Source organism: Argopecten irradians, unplaced genomic scaffold (genome assembly GCF_041381155.1).
Source record: "Argopecten irradians isolate NY unplaced genomic scaffold, Ai_NY scaffold_0204, whole genome shotgun sequence".
Lineage (NCBI taxonomy): Eukaryota > Metazoa > Mollusca > Bivalvia > Pectinida > Pectinidae > Argopecten > Argopecten irradians.
Window position 1 is genome coordinate 30239 of NW_027187671.1, and position 15983 is coordinate 46221.

At 33.9% G+C, this 15983-nt stretch overlaps 2 long non-coding RNA genes across 2 annotated transcripts; one reads left to right on the forward strand and one right to left on the reverse strand.

Annotated features, from left to right (window-relative positions):
- Window positions 1-5223: 5223 nt before the first annotated feature.
- On the forward strand, window positions 5224-9017 carry LOC138312093 (uncharacterized). Its single transcript, XR_011206854.1, has 3 exons — window positions 5224-5494; window positions 6551-6744; window positions 7517-9017. It is a non-coding gene; the product is annotated as an uncharacterized lncRNA (long non-coding RNA).
- A 1462-nt stretch (window positions 9018-10479) lies between these two features.
- LOC138312092 (uncharacterized) lies at window positions 10480-15672 on the reverse strand. Its single transcript, XR_011206853.1, has 2 exons — window positions 14949-15672; window positions 10480-12811 (listed from the first exon to the last, which is right to left on the reverse strand). It is a non-coding gene; the product is annotated as an uncharacterized lncRNA (long non-coding RNA).
- Window positions 15673-15983: the final 311 nt, after the last annotated feature.

Below are 15983 nucleotides of genomic sequence, written 5' to 3' on the forward strand. Positions count from 1 at the left end.
TATTTTGAACCTAAATAACGAATAGATTTACATACATTTGTCCTGGCAAAATAAGCTAATGATCGTGATTAAACTTCAAAGGACCAATCGACTTGATGTTTTGACACATGAGCAGGAATTCGAAAATGGCGGCGGGTGATGAAGCTATCCGTTCTTCGGGTCTTTAATGTGTTTCGAGAATTCTTCCGGTATTGTTGATCGATACAGCAAATCAGCTTGATAATATTTCAGAAACTAGCTTAATGCTATATTGTTTATATTCAATGTCATACAAATGTTTTAATCACTTGAAAATTATAGACGTTAGCTACAAACAATTGACAGACATATCAGAATCCAATAATATTGAAAGCGATACATGGCTTCATATTAACGGAAAGGAAAACAAATATGACTTGCTGGTTTGTTGTTTTTATGGCATGACATTTTAATTATATCAAATCAATGAAATTATGATACTAAGAAAAAAAATTGTAAAAATCCGGTACAGATGAACTGTATCCATGTATTTTTTTTATGGTGCATTGCAATATACCAATATACTGGTTAAGCGCGGCATTGTTATCTATCTTTCCACTTCTTACACCATGCTATATTTTGATAAACCGGAAGTGACGAAATTGGAAAATGATTTAACCTATAGTATATTGTACAGCGCTGGACATAATTGCTATAGGTCACCTTCAAAATGTGTGATTATTCTGTGGATATATATTTTGTCATATCACTTATTATAGCTGGACGTGTTCATGCATGGATAACTGCTTATTCACGCTATGCATGTTTTATAACATTCTGATAAGTTTTCACTCTGTAATTAAGTGTCAAACTTCCGCTCAATTTCAACAGTGGAACTTGTGAAGACTCGTATAGGCTTCCCAGATTAGACGTCGGCATTGCCCATCAAAAGTTTCTCAATACCGGCGTCTGATATCATTGGATTACAGTGACGGCATGCTGGCTGACAGCCTCGTTGTCGCAATTAATTTTTGCATATTGGTCAGCTGCCCACATGGACGTATGTCTAGCCTGGTGTCTCGGTGTGTGTATTTGCCATCCCCATGGAGTTGAATATTTCGGTGAACTTACAGGAGGGTCAATCTATATACAACTTATATCACTTTTTGTCATAAACCCTTTAAGACATTTCTTAAAATTCTTGCTTGACATTGGTGTTTCTTTTGACTATAAGACAAGTATTTGTTGAGAAAAATAGTCAGGTTGGGCACATGTAAATTTATTGCTATTATAGCGATATATAGCTATACAAAACTAGCAAAAAAAAACATTTCTGGAGATGAAAATGCTTGTGCTCAAAACCGACTCCTGAAACTTGCAGGGAATGTGTATAAGGATAATTTGAACACTATGCAACTACTTTTCATTCGAAACAATAGAGCAATAATTAACTTAATTAGCTTAATTATAGCTAAACAAAACTGCTTTGAATAAGGCCATTCAGGCAGACGTCACACTGGTCAGAACAAAAGATTAGGCCACACCCACTGGCGGTCTAAATTTGCTTGGGTTTAGTAGACATATAGTGAGAAAAGTACAGGTAAGTTGATTACTACCGACACAGAAATGTCAGCGAAAATTGGAAGACATCATTGGAAAGGGAATAATCCCATCTCCATTTTGGTGTAAGACATTTAAGGATCGGTCCGAAAATAAGGAAGAAATCATTAATTAAAAATTTACACTGTACAGTAATACAAAGAGCTAGCCAAACCACCAAAATTAGACCACCAGTGGGCGGAGCTTAACTGGCCATTGTGACGTCAATTATTACTGTATGAATGGGCTTATAAGTTTGAATAATCATAATAAACAACCACTGCAAGTTTGAAGTTTCAGGCGTCGGTTTTGAGCGCGGAAGCATTTCTATCTTCAAAAATGTTGATAACCGTCAGTTTTGTATAGCTATAAATAGCAATTATAGCTATAAATAGTTAATAGCACTAAATTTACATGTGCCCAACCTGTAACGTCATGTTACCCAAATTGGCACGCTACCCAAAATGGCACACTTTTTGATAATATTTGCTTCCGTTTTTAATTTACTTTGGAAATTTTCTTTCAGCTGTTGCTATAATTATTCCCTGATCATCATGGAATACTTTAATGGTGATATTTCCACATGACCATAGCTAGGAGGGATTTTGTTCAGCTATAAACTTGAGAAAATACCTAAAATCAAGTGTTACGGTAAATATTGCCCCGTGCGATGACTCTAGTTTTCCACTTTTCGCTCAATAGTCTGCTCTAAAAAGTGTGGAAATAGTATAAACTATGTCTAGAACACAAATTTAATCAATTTAGTTGTCAGTTACTAAGTAGTTTCATAGTTCAGAGCTTTTTAATCCTCAGTAAATGTTGATTTTCTAGTATGGAGATTTTTTCATCTGCGATAATGTGCGCATGCGAAATGAAACAAAGGTGCGCTCGAATAACACTTATACATCCAAGAGTTACTTCCCTTATGCCATTTATATGTTTATTTAACAATAAAACACACACAAAGCTTAAAAGGGCAAAATATGCTTAAATATTGTCGTAAAAAATATGTAAGGAAGGTAAGTGATAACCATAAAGATGAAATTTTACCTGCGTAATGACTACATTGATTTTCACGTAAATCATCCAAATAATACATAAGGAGAAAAGTGTTCAATGGCATTAATTGTTGATTTTTGTATTGTAGTTTCAATATAAGTCAAATCATATTTGAAATATTCCGAGATTTTTCTATGCTCACTGTTTTTACCTGGGTGTGCCAATCTGGGTACCCGCACCTGGTTGATAGCAGGTGCGTTCCAGACCTGTATCCAAGGATGCTATTTATGGAAACACGTGCAGAAAGAATTCCAAACATAGACCAACAGACAGATGATAGGCTCTATTTGTAAGATTGGTACAAAAATTGGAATTATTTTACAATCTGAAAAATAGATGCTTAAAAAATAAGAAAAAACGTGTGCCAATCTGGGTAACATGTAAATTGTTAGTTGATAGTAGTGTAAAGGGACCCTTACAGTGACCACAGGAGTTTGACGTTCTGTCAATAATATTATATTATACATATATATTAAAATAAAAAACTTTTATTTATATAAGTTATAAAGGGGTATTTCTAAATTATTTATTTACTATTGACAGAACGTCAAAACTCCTGTGTATGTGACAAATCCTTCTCGCTGTTATAATCCAAAACATTACAACTTACCCACAGGCTGTATTGAGCCTATGATTTCATTGATAAGCAATGTGTCATTGTTTTAAGATATAAGCACTGAACCATGATGGCCAAACGTAGTGAAATCTTTGGCGATCGACCCAGAACATGCCTTACACGACGATCGGCCACTTCTTTGCATACTCGCACTTGAAAGGAAGATCGCGTTCGTCCGCCATGCTTTTTGTTGTGAAATGGATTGCTTACCTTGGCAGTTTTAATTACGAACCGTGTGCAAAATTCGCGCCAAATATTTGAAATCGTTGTTCCGGAACACGCTTTTGCACCAAGTCCTTCAGAAACAAACACTATAACGATCCAGCAGTCGTCGTCGTCGAATTAAAGCCAGTCGGAATACCTCGCCTGTTATTCGCTGCTACCTTGAGGAAATATTGTTCTGTAGTTTGAAAGTTTAGATAGGGCCACTAATAGGCTACCTTTCCGAGACAAAAAAAATAAAAGTTTCTTTAATACAAATATTCCTAAGTTAAGTAAAGCCATGACATTTTGTTTTCAGCATCTCCCATGTACGGACAGTTACTGAGTTACTACAACAATGTACAACTACGGATGGTAGCAATAATATATTATGTACTGCAAAATAATTTTTAATGTAAATTTTCGTTAAAATATCCAATTTTAAACAGTACATTAGAATTACACTTTAATCTGAAAAATGGTATTTTTGATCGAAATGTGCTTGTTATAAGAAATAACAGAGATTTGGATAGTAAAAACTATAAATTATCTTGATTTCTATGTCTCTGGAAATAAAGAAATTTTGTCATTTTTTTAGCTAATTACAACAATTAAGATCAAAACAAATGAAAAATTGTGTTTTCTATAGAGTTTGCTGTCTACAGCAATTTAAGCTGACCTAGACTAAAATTAAACCCATTTGCTTTGTTTTTCATTAGAACAGATTTTTAAGAAACATTAATTTCATGTAATGCGGACATCGAACTATTCGACACAAATATGGTCATTGGTCGATCTCATGATGATTGTTTTTCATGTGTAAATAAATTAACTGTATGATCTGTCAAATGGAAATCTAGTCTACTGATAGTAAGATAAATGTATATTATTAAGTTATATCAAGGACGTATGGATTATTGGTTATATTCAAAAAAAAAAAAAAATGCAACGATGATTTAGAATGATTTATTCTTACGAATAGTCCTGCTATCTTTGATTACAATATATCTATTATCCCCAATACTCATGGGGTTACAATATTACCATCGCACTTAAAAGCCACCCTTGGAATATTTCCTAGGAAAACTGAATTAATCGATTAGACTCTGTGGGAGACATCAGGTGAGAAGGTACAATGTACATATGGTTTGGTCTTGTGATACAAAAAAAAAATCAAAATAAAATGAACAACATTTGATTGTACGGCTTAAAACTTTCAATTGGGCGTTAGGCCTACTGTCTCTGTAATCTTTGAAGGAAATCACTGCAGGCCTATGATTGGTCAGTTTTAACTCTTGAACTGCCTTTGAACAGTTTTGCTATTAATTCAATATTCCATTGGGCGAAATCTGAATCATAACTCTTTATGAAAACCTGCTCTTCATTACACAGTAAATTTAATGAATTCAGCTTGATATGTGATAGTAAGTATTTTGGTTTGTGTCCAAACGGCTGTATCCCGGGACTGCCTATGGCATGTGAAACGTTGCAATATTCATTAAATTTATATTTTTGTTCTAAAAAATAAATATTTGTTCTTAAAAAAATAAATATTTGTTCAATAATACAAAATATACATTCAAAAAATAAATATATGTTCATAAAGAATAAATATTTATTCAAAAATTGAAATATATGTTCATAAAAAAATATATTTATTCAAAAAAATAAATATCTGTTCATAAAAAATAAATATTTATTCAAAAAATTAAATATATGTTCATAAAAATAAATATATGTTCATAAAAAATAAAATATATATGGTCAAAAAAATAAATACATGTTCATAAAAAGTAAATATATGGTCAAGAAAAATAAAAATATTTGTTCAATCTGTATTTAGGATTATTGAATATATATTTATACATTCAATGTGCCAAAATAAATATATGTTCATAAATGTTGCATTGTGGGACAGTATGTAATGACACCAAGGGCTTTCGTTACGGCGTATTTGATTGGATAAATGAAAACGAAAGTAGTCTTGATCATGGAAGTGTTTGTTTTCAAATGAAGGCTGCAGACGATTTGACGATGGAAGTGGAAATGCTATTTGTTTTGGTGAGTAAACTAAGTAATACCTACGTGTACATCTCAATTAAATGTAACTGTGTGACAGGGCACATCGTTTGCAATTGGCGTCCGACCAGAAACATATATAACGTTACGTAACCTCCCGTCAAATAGTTCAATAAACCACAACATGTCATGTAAGACCAAGACCGTTTTCGTTTATTCGGAGCAACCAGTTCGACCGTTTGTTATTGTCATTATCTAAAATGTAAATCCTGACGGACCTGCAGTTTTTTTGATGACCTATAGTCATCATGCACCGTCCGTCGGCGTCCGCCGTGCGTAAACTATTCATTCAAACGACTTCTTCTCAATAACCGTAAGGCCTAAAGTACTCATATTTGGCCTGTAGCATGCTGGGATGAAGAACTACCAAAGTTGTGAAAATGAATGACCTTGACCTACTTTCAAGGTCAAAGGAGTCAAATAGGCTAAAATCTTTGAACAACTTCTTCTCAATAACCGTAAGGCCCAGAGTACTCATATTTCTAAAATGAAGTATGCAAAATGTGCAGGAGGACCCATTTTTCTTTCAAATGTGCATTTTTAGAACATTTCAGTCGGCTAAAATGGGGGGGGGGGGGCAAAAAGACATGTTTGGCCCTGTCCTGGGTAACGGGGGTGGGGAGGCGATTACCCCCCTGCCCCCCTCTTCCTACGTCCCTGCCAAGGACGTATACTTATAAATCCTTGTTATGACGGATAGAGGTCGGTGTCTAAAAAAGCGGTCTTTTTCGGCGATTCTGGCCAATGTCATAGCAAGTACCGTACAGTACAGTAGTCCCCCATTATACAGATTGGGGACACTCCCGTATATATACGCAGAATAGTCCTGCATTTGAGTAATAGTCCTGTATTTGAGGGAGTGTCCCAACCTGTTATACCGCCTATTTCCACCCTGCTGATGTACAGCTAACTCCACAGATTCACTTTACAGCTAGTATACAAGTAATTGATCATAGAGTTAAAACATTTTTTAGGATGTTGATGAATGTTTAAGAGACTTTGTTATCCAACTATTTATGCTCCAATTTTATTTTACAGAAATAAACCCAGTATTCCTTCCAAAGGCATTGAAGCAGGTATAAACGAATTGAAAGGCAGGATCCACATGTTCGACAAACAAGAAATAACAGTAAAACTTAGAACATTCTTGGTAGTGTTTTCAATGGTTTGCAAATTGTAGTAAAGTTCAGCGGAGAACTGGAGATGAACTACGGTGGACTTACATTGTATAGGTATATATGGCATATCCCAATTGTAAAAAGCTTCATTTAATTTATCATTATTTTAGATAAAATAAGTTTGCTTGATCAAGTTACTAAAATTTAATTAGAAAGTTTCACAAATTTATTTTCGGGACAATAACTTGAGAACACAACAACAGAATTTGTTCAAACTTCATAAATTTAATTAATGGCAGGGTACATGTGTTGCTTGCAACACTTATTGTAAGCTTGTTTTGTGATAAATTTAATATAGTACTATAAAATGTTTAATAATTTTGCATAAAGCATTGGAGGTTAAGATTTAATACATGTAAGTTAGATAAAATATCTTTACGGTAGATGAGCATCTAAAAGCAATTGACCGATCGCCAGGTGTAATATAGCTACGCCTCGTGCTCACAAACGCACGTGTTTCTATTCAATGTCGGAGCAAACATCATAGCACACACAATACAAAGTCATGTGCGGTTTGATTGACAGCTTGCGATCCGTCAATTATGTAATGACTATAGAAGCGTATACCAATACGGGGCTTACGAGACTTCAAAACAATGTGAGTAAAGTACAATTTACTGTGGATTAGTCCCAGCATCCGGTTATTATGATATCATGAGTTTCGCGATGTTGTGAGTAATGAACGGTAAATTGTACTTTACTCGCGTCGTTTTGGGATCTCGAAAACCCTGTATTCGCATGTTGGTTAAGTGTTGAGTGTTTATATTGAGAACCAGATTTATTTCCAAAACATCCATTTTTTGTATGATTTTTTTCCCCATTTCAGTTGACATCACATTTGGAGAACTACTCACATTTATAACTGGAGCGGATGAGATACTTCCTGCAGGCTTCTCAACAAAATTCCACTACTCTTAGAACCACCTGTTTTCAGATTACCTTAAACATCAACTGACAACTTGCACATTGAACTTTCATATTCCCAGGGATTATGATGTAGATCAACTGAAACATCTTATGATGAGAGCATTGAAAGAATGCCAAGGATTTGGGAAAATTAAATCAGTTTGAGCATGTCATTCCTGTAACAAATAATACTTTTGTTATAAAATCAATTTTTAATAATGTGACACATTTCAAATGGACTGTTATAATAAAGTTTCATGAAGCAATACCATTTACATGAAATTTCATGAAATAAAAACAAAAATAGAATATTTTTAATAACGGTCAATTCAATCAATTTAGTAATATTTTCTTCATTCAGGGTCACAGGGGGTCAAATAGGCTAAAATCTTTAAACAACTTTTTCTGAATAACTAAGAGGCCTAGAGTCCTGATATTGGGCATGTGACATGCTGGGATGAAGAGCTACCAAGTCTGTTCAAATGAATGACCTAGACCTTCATTCAAGGTCACAGGGGTTAAATAGGCTTAAATCTTTAAACAACTTGTGTATAGCTAAGAGTCCTTGAGACCTGTTATTGGACTTGTGGCTTGTTTGTATGAAGGGCTAACATGTATATTAAAGATATAGACCTTGACCTTCATTCAAGGTAAAAAAATTTTCATCAAATATATCAGAAACTGAACTTCTTCTATTAAAGAGTTTGTTGCATTGCCTTGTTTGTCACTACTATATTCTTTGAGGTGTTGTATTGTGCCAATAGTCAGATGACCATCAAGGCCAAATTAGCCTCTTGTTTTAAATTAGTGACCTTGACCTTCATTCAAGGTCTAATTCATCAAATGTATCAGAAAATGAACTTCTTTTGTTAAAAGAGTGTTTTGTATTGCCTCAATTTGTTTTACCACTACTATTTTCTTTGAGGTGTGGTTTATCCTGCCAATAGTCAGATAACCGTTAAGACCCATGGGCCTCTTGTTATATACAATGAGTCTTAATTGTAAATTGTAAGTTGCAGAAGAGGTAGGCATTTTCATCCAATTTGGTGTGTTGTATTGTACCAATAGTCACATGACCATTCAGCCTCTGTGCCTGTAATTATTTACAGCACATCTTCATCCTCAAAGCAGCTTTCATAGCATGGTAGATGTAATGTCATGAGGAGCAAAACTATAAATACATGTATAACTTGTTTTCCTATGACTTTGGATATTGAAAAAAATCAAAAGATCACAATATTTGGAGTAAATTCTGTTATGTTATAAATGGTATTATTTTGTGAGCACATGTATTCAAGTTGTTTAATGAAATGAGCTATGTACAACTGCATTTACTGTGTTAGGGTGGAGATTGGATTACAAAATAAGATTTATAATTCCTTCCTTTGATTTCATAAATAAAGATTTTCATAGTCAGTTTATACTTGTGTTTGCATTCCTTTATAAAACGATATTTCTTAAAGTATGCAAATTACAAATTTTAGCTTAATACATAATTGTAACTATAAGAAAAGCATGTGCTGTAGTATGTCGTCCATCAATTGCAACATCTCCATAACTATGACAGAAAAAAAATGTGATATATGGCTAGTAGTATGCTGAATAATGCACTGCCTCACGTTTGGCCTTTGGTAGATCTAGAGTGTTCGCCCTTGTGAGGAAGCTAGAATTTGGGTTCTGTCCCCTGTCAGAGACGTACCAATTTTTTAGTTTGATTAGTTTAACGTCCTATTAACAGCCAGGGTCTTTTAAGGACGTGCCAGGTTTGTTGGTGGAGGAAAGCCGGAGTACCCGGAGAAAAACCACCGACCAGCGGCCAGTACTTGGCAACTGCCCCACATGGGATTCGAACTCGCAACCCAGAGGTGGAGGGCATGTGATAATATGTCGGTACATCTTAACCACTCGGCCACCGCGGTACTAAAGTCTGTAAATCTGGTACTACTCCTTCTTAACGCTCAGCATAATAGGTGTTGCTTGCAAGGCTTAAGGACTAAAAATGATATTAAATGATTGTGGAAAATTTGTTTTAATGGAAAATATAAGGACACAGTTCTTACTATAATGTTGTTGATAAACATGTACCCTGGTACCTATACACCTCGCATAATCATGCAAAAATAAGTTCTTTGATATACATCTGTAATACAAAACTGTAATTTTAATACGGATATTAAATTATAAGTAAAATGATATTTTTTTTTACAAATTTAGGGCACTTGCATTTTTTAGCAAGTGACAAGAAAAATTACAATTCAAGTCCTGAATAAGCTAATGTGACTCTTCTGGTACATAAACCAGGGACAGAAGGTAACCTTCATATGAAATTTGAGAAAGATCAATAAAACATGAAAGGTGATAAACTGTCAATGTCAAAATTCAAAATGGTTGAGTGTCGGACATTTTGCTTAAAACTCCTGATCAGTCAATAAAGTGAATGGGCTTTCTAAAACTTGAACAAAGAGAAAAACAAAATTGTATATTTCCTCCATTATTAAGGCAAATTCATAAATATATAATAGTAGGCTAAAAATATCAGAAAACTTTCAAGTTAATGCAAACTTTAAATTTTCTCACATAATAGATGTGTCTATATCTGAAAATCGAAATATGAATCTGAAAGGATATGAATCTGAAAGGGTAAATTTTAGCAACAAACATTATTAACAGTCCTTTACTGTGTACTATTTCAAATTACTTAGATTGTTTATTCATTTAACATTTCACATGAAATTCTTTAATTATAGACTTTAGTAATGAATGCTTTAATAATTGATTAAACTTCATCAGGTATACTGCTGTCCACAGTTATAGTGTAACTGGGTTTGGTTAAGTCCCAGATGAAGGTGGGAGTGTGGGATGTAATAGAGGACACAATCCGTCTTCTAAGTCATGATGGTTTATTGACAATACATGTAAGTGTGTATGTCTGTAACAAAATAAAACAAGCTCATTAAATACATGTTCACAATGCAATAATACATAATAACATTCATACTAATCATACATCCATCCATACATACAAGATCCCTAAGTAGCCTACAGTAAATTAGCATCAGATGTGAAATATCTATTTAACATACAGTAATACAGTAATACAGTTATATTATAAGTAACTGTAGAACAAGACATTTATGAACCATTTATAATACATGTAATAGATATTATGATAAAACAAGGGGAGACAATATTTTCCCGGAGACAATGTCTTCTCTATACTATGCTATATCAGGGTGAGACAATTCGCCCCTTTACAACTATACAATAAAATACTCTAGTCTAAGGGGAGATAATCTACCCACTTAGACACTACAACATAATACACTATCAATGCATTACATACACTTTATCTGTTTCATTTCGACCAAGGGTCCTATACATTGTACATGAATAAAATACATAATGTTACAAAAAGGTCTAAACTAATATAACATCTTCATATAAAACACGTACATGAATAAAATACATAATGTTACAAAAAGGTCTAAACTAATATAACATCTTCATATAAAACACTAGTTTTCGATCTCTATACTAATAATGCTAGAGATCCAAATATATACTCCTTTACATCAAATGGTCCATATAAATAGACAATTACACTTAAATTCAAATATATACTTATACTTTTACACTTTCAAGTTAATTTAACTTGTTCAAAAATACATTCTGATAATTTTACCAAAATAAGACAAATAAATATACATAGTTTTCTTTATGAACATTGCACAGGATATACAATATTGCTAAGAAATATAAAAAGATGACTTACAGAAGTAGAAGAATTATATTCCAATTCCACAAAACAGTCAAAAGGTCTAAGAGCTAGACCAAAAACACAACTGCATGCTCTCATTAAAACCTTTCTGTGAACTGTCCACAGACAAAGGAAAGTGCTCCAAAGATAGAAATTTGGAAGGAAAGTTTGACCAATAAAATAACACATTATTATATCTATTACCCAATAAAATCAATCAGCTGACTAGCCAGGTGAGTCAACTGACTGGTACCTACCCTCACCTATAATTAAATAATGCACTCATGCATCCATCCATGCACTCACTCATTCCAGGTAACATACAGGTATACAGGTAAACAAGACGGTGACATATAGACAGTATTGGGACAAGCAGGGGGTGCATCTTAATTTATAACCATACATAAATACACTAATACTAATTACATAACTAATTAGTTACTTAATTAATTACATAATTAATTACCCTGCCACAATAGCTTTATTCCTGTTGTTTAAAAACATTACTTCCTTACAGTATCTCTCAAAAAAAGAGTAACAATTCTTCAGTACAACCAAACACTACAATTTTGCAAGGCTATAAAAAAATCATTACACCAACTGCTGCAAGGAAAGAAGATATTGTCTGACAATTAGGTAAATATCTATGCCAAACTCTGGACCGTTGCTCATTGGATTAACATTTGTTCTCAAGTCATTGAGGATTTCCTCTCTTTGTCTACCTGTAGGTAACTGTAATTCCACTTCTGGAAAATGTGGTGGAAGCATGTCTCCATTATTGGTGTACACTTCAAAGGGGTCTATTCCAAATGATTGAATGTTAGCTGACTTCATGACATCTCTTACAGCAACACTGTTCTGTCTATGTAAGTTTAATCAATATATTCATCCACATTATGTACGGACTCCAACGTTCACCATGTTTTGTTCTAATACTATGTTGACTGTAGGCTTCAGAAAATTAACCGAGAGGCTGGAGCAGCATTAATCCATGGTAAGACATAATGGAGACAGAAAAGATCATTTTCATTCTCGACATTCTAAAACATTTGCATATTCTAAAAACATTGTTATAAAAAAAGGCTATAAAAAGTTTTTATCACTGAATAATAAACATCCCTCCATAGTCGTTTATTGCGACTGTTCAGTTGTGTATTGATCTTCCTCCAATATAACTGCCTCGGTTCGATCCTCTTTAGTTTTCCATAAACTCTTCCACTAGCACATTTTCCACTCAACGATCACCTCTTACGTTGATATCCTTGATGGTAATCCATACCTCTCTACTGCTTCCGAAAATAAGCTGAGCGTAGTTTCTGCACGCTTGTCTCCAGAAACAGATAAGTGTTTCTGACAATCTCTAAAATCTTGATAGTCTTCTGCTTGCAAATTTAAGGAAAAGGTTCAGCCAATTTTCTGTGTTTTCTTTCATGTCTGTCACAATTTCTATTAGGAGATCTACAAAATATAGAATATCAACACATATACTAATTTTGATAAATATACTCTACCAAATATATATTCAAAATGAAAGATTCAAGAAATTTATTCAAAGTTGTATATTCGGATAATGCAAATATTACCACTGTTTACAAAATATAATACTATATAACAAATAGCAGGGATTTTTATGTACATTTATGGCTGAATCACAGGGCCTCGTTCCTAATGATGCGATATATATAGGATAGGTCACGTTTATTTACATACTAATGTAACAGGGCGAGAGTAGTGTGCCGCCAGATGGGCTCGAACCTTCGACCTCTGACTTACTGGTCCACCACTCTACCGACTGAGCTAAAGGGAAATTCCCCCTAGCGCGAACTAGAAGGCGACGATATCACTATTTACAACACTAATACTCCCCCCTTCAAACGTGTTCACCCCCGAACACAGAACAACCCAGGTTCTCTCTCCAAAAAAGGCTCTCAATCTCATATGGAGTGGTCTACGGCACAAAATGTAACAGGGCGCAGAGTAGTGTGCCGCCAGCCAGACTCAAACCCGCGACCCCAGACTTACTGGTCCGCCACTCTATTGACTGAGCTAAAGGGAAATTCACCCTAGCACGAAGCTAGAAGGCAACCGTAACACTATTTACAATTCTCTGTCCGAACACAGGGCCTCGTTCCTAATGATGATATATATATATAAGATAGGTCACATCTATTCACATTTGTGTAATGTATGTAAATAGACGTGACCTATCTTATATATATATATCTAATCATTAGAAACTAGGCTCTGTGGCTGAATATTTGCTGCATTTTCCCAATTTTATGTTAATATTTTCCCCGCAATTTAAGAAAAACTCTCAGAAATACAAGTTTTAAGAAAGCTGCAGTGTATTGTTTTCTCAACTGTCAAAGGTACAAGCCCCTGAGCAGGGTTAAAAATCACAATACCTATGAACCTTCAAAGTCATTGGCCGTTTTCGATTATACGGTTTGAGTGTTTTTGACCTAGGCTACGTTCGTTTATGAATTTCAGAGGGACCTGCTAATCTGATATTGTTTTCAGACGAGCCTTAACAAAGCCCTCACAGGCCTGTATAAAAACAAAAGGCCCAAGGGCCTTAACGGTCTTCGGACTACCTTGGCAATAGCCGTATAGGAAATTAATTAGATATGGTGTCATGGTTAAAAAATAAAAACACTTTGTCGGGACAATGTAAGGATCATTTCATGCAAGTTTCAGCCAAACTTAGAACAATAGAAGAAGTTCAAAATATATTTTCAAGATGGCAGGTGTGGTGGCCATCTTGGATTTCGGATCAACATTAAAATATAACAACACTTGGTCGGGACCATGTCAGGCTCATTTCATGCAAGTGTCAGCTAAATTACACTGGCAAGAACTTGATAAGAAATTCAAAATTCAAGATTTTAGAATATTTGACCCCCGTGTCCGTTATCTCATCATGCTACTGGCTAAAGATGAATACACTGGGCCTTTCGGCTAGTTTGAAGAAGTACTTAATATATATTAGCCAAATAGACCCCTGTGACCTTAAAAGAAGGTCAAGGTCATTCATTTTCACAGCTTTGGTAGCCTTCATTCCAGCATGCTACAGGCCAAATAAGAGTACTCTGGGCCTTACGGTTATTGAGAAGAAGTTGTTCAAAGATTTTAGCCTATTTGACTCCTTTGACCTTGAAAGTAGGTCAAGGTCATTCATTTTCACAACTTTGGTAGTTCTTCATCCCAGCATGCTACAGGCCAAATATGAGTACTTTAGGCCTTACGGTTATTGAGAAGAAGTCGTTTGAATGAATAGTTTACGCACGGCGGACGCCGACGGACGGTGCATGATGACTATATAGGTCATCCTGACCCTTCGGTCAGAAAAAAAACTGCAGGTCCGTCAGGATTTACATTTTAGATAATGACAATAACAAACGGTCGAACTGGTTGCTCCGAATAAACGAAAACGGTCTTGGTCTTACATGACATGTTGTGGTTTATTGAACTATTTGACGGGAGGTTACGTAACGTTATATATGTTTCTGGTCGGACGCCAATTGCAAACGATGTGCCCTGTCACACAGTTACATTTAATTGAGATGTACACGTAGGTATTACTTAGTTTACTCACCAAAACAAATAGCATTTCCACTTCCATCGTCAAATCGTCTGCAGCCTTCATTTGAAAACAAACACTTCCATGATCAAGACTACTTTCGTTTTCATTTATCCAATCAAATACGCCGTAACGAAAGCCCTTGGTGTCATTACATACTGTCCCACAATGCAACATTTATGAACATATATTTATTTTGGCACATTGAATGTATAAATATATGTTCAATAATCCTAAATACAGATTGAACAAATATTTTTATTTTTCTTGACCATATATTTACTTTTTATGAACATATATTTATTTTTTGACCATATATTTATTTTTTATGAACATATATTTATTTTTATGAACATATATTTAATTTTTTGAATAAATATTTATTTTTTATGGACATATTTTTATTTTTTATGAACATATATTTATTTTTTTGAATAAATATATTTTTTTATGAACATATATTTCAATTTTTGAATAAATATTTATTCTTTATGAACATATATTTATTTTTTGAATATATATTTTGTATTATTGAACAAATATTTATTTTTTTAAGAACAAATATTTATTTTTTAGAACAAAAATATAAATTTAATGAATATTGCAACGTTTCACATGCCATAGATCTAATATCTACATAAATAGGACATTCCAAGATAAAATGATATTCATCTTCAATTTTTGCACAATTAAAACAATATCTCAAATCGACTGGAATTGGATTAGGCTTGTGCCACCGACCAGTGTTTCTATGTACAATCTATGTGATGATGTTCTAATCTTTGTTAGAGCTTTTCTATATTTTTCAATATTTACAGTATCGAGATAACTCTTATATCCAAATTCATTTGTAAACAATAAATAACATCTTGCCCTTGGCGAATCTACCAGCTCACTATGCCAGTTTTGTATAAAAATATCTTTAACTCTAGTTTGGAATAACTCTAAAAAAAACCTTTTCGTTTCCAACTTGTTGTTCTAACCAAACATAACCAAAACCATACGTACATAATAATTGTTTTACTAATTTTGCCCAGTTAATTATTCTAT